Source organism: Lucilia cuprina, chromosome 3 (assembly GCF_022045245.1).
Source record: "Lucilia cuprina isolate Lc7/37 chromosome 3, ASM2204524v1, whole genome shotgun sequence".
NCBI lineage: Eukaryota > Metazoa > Arthropoda > Insecta > Diptera > Calliphoridae > Lucilia > Lucilia cuprina.
Genome location: NC_060951.1, coordinates 36514794 through 36516770, shown reverse-complemented (window position 1 = coordinate 36516770; position 1977 = coordinate 36514794). Strand labels below are relative to the sequence as shown.

Here is a 1977-nt window from a genome sequence, read left to right as displayed (position 1 = left end):
AGTTCAGTTCTAGTTCAGTTCTAGTTCAGTTCTAGTTCAGTTCTAGTTCAGTTCTAGTTCAGTTCTAGTTCAGTTCTAGTTCAGTTCTAGTTCAGATCTAATTCAATTCCTGTTCCATTAGGACCACTGTGCATTGGTCATTTTGTCATTTGTAGTTGTTTTTATGTTTATGTGTGTTTGTATGAAAACACAAATATTCACAGTATGAGTGTTAAGTTCATTTATAGACCTTTTAACATCCAGTAGCTGTTTTATATAAAGCGGTAAATTTTGTAATAAGCCAGTGTAACAAACGCGTGCGGAGGGAAGCAAGTTCAAAGCGTTTGTGTGTACTCATGTATGTGTGTGATATAAAGCACAAATTGGTTTGTTGGGTTCAACCTTTTTCGCGTTCGAACAATTTAAGCGTCAAATATTTGCTTGACAATCATATTAGTGTCCAGTTGAATAGTTACAATATTAATATTATAGCAGCTACTCAGGCAGTTATAAGCGCTTATGTTTGTATGTATTTTTTTATTTTTTTTTTTGTGGAAAATACTAGTGTCTTTGTATATGTTTAATATATTTATAAGTGTGTTTGTATTATGAATGAACGAACATAACTGGTCAATTCTTTATGCATAATCGCGTTTTAAGTGTAGGTGTTCATGTAGATGATCGGGGTTTTTTAATGGTTATACGCTACACTTAATGGATGAGATATTTAGTTACTTGTCATTGGGATGAACAATATAAAGTACTTAAGTATTGTCCTAGAAATCTATACAAATTATTAATTCATTCATTAATGGTTGTTAGTTTTAGTATTTATTCTTGTCAATTTTAGGGTATTTGTAAATTTTTGACAGTAATATCCTTATTTACTGAATACCTTTATTCATAAATTTGTTTAAAAAATAATAAAAAAATTAATTAAATTGTATTTAAATATGATTTTTTTCAGTTTTGTTTCTGTCCACAAACACATTGATACATGTAACTCTATCACTTTATTACTTTTCGTGGTCAGTCTATACAAAAAGGTTGTTTGTAGCAGTGTTTCCCTTTGAAAAACTATTCAAGTGTAAGGAAAAAGACAATCAACAACAACAGCAACATCAGCAGCAACAGAAGCAAAATGATGTAAAATTGCAAAAATGTTATCACAACAAACCATATGAAAGTCTACATGCAGACAAATTGTTGCACTTTTGTCATTGGCTGTCACTGGATGTTTGGCGTTGTTGCTACTATAGCTGCTGTTTGGCCAACGATAATTGCATTGTTAATAGTTGCACACATGCAAAAATCAACTCTTTTGTATTTAACAATGTAACTGTATGCGATACGATTATTGGAAATTATTGTTTCTTTTAAAATTGAATTTATAAATGACCCTTTTGTAAAATCCCTTAGCAGGATTTTTTTGATCCTTTAGTGTTACTTGTATAACAAAACAATAATGAAAATTGTGGCAATTTTTTGTTTGGGAGGAAATTATATTTTGGCAAAATATTAAGCTTTAAAAGGAGGATTTAACTGAATTTTGTTGTTATTTTTATAGAAAAAAAATTATAGCCAAATTTCAGTATAGAGATTTAAAGATCACAGACATTATATATTAGAGTTGTAAAAAAAAAGAAATATAAACATAAAGTTTTGACTGCTTACATGCTAAAACTGGGTTTTTAAAAATGAACTGTTAATTCCGCTGTTATTGAGCAAATAATGAATATTTTGATTACTTAAATTTTCAGTTAAATAGAATTTTTATTAAATTTTAATCAAAATTGAGTTGAATTGGCTCAAAAGCTATTATTATTTACCCAATCAAGGGTAATATGTCTGTAACACCCAAAAAAAATTTCATTTTTAGTGCAGTTTTAATTCAGTTCTAGTTCAGTTCTAGTTCAGTTTTAGTTTAGTTCTAATTCAGTTCTAGTTCAGTTCTAGTTCAGTTCTAGTTCAGTTCTAGTTCAGTTCTAGTTCAGTTCT

The 1977-nt window shown here is 29.0% G+C and overlaps 1 protein-coding gene across 1 annotated transcript in view; it reads right to left on the bottom strand.

Moving 5' to 3' along the window:
* The window catches only part of LOC111684469 (proton channel OtopLc), a 24273-nt gene that overhangs the window by 13993 nt on the left and 8303 nt on the right, over nt 1–1977 (bottom strand). The window lies entirely within an intron of this gene.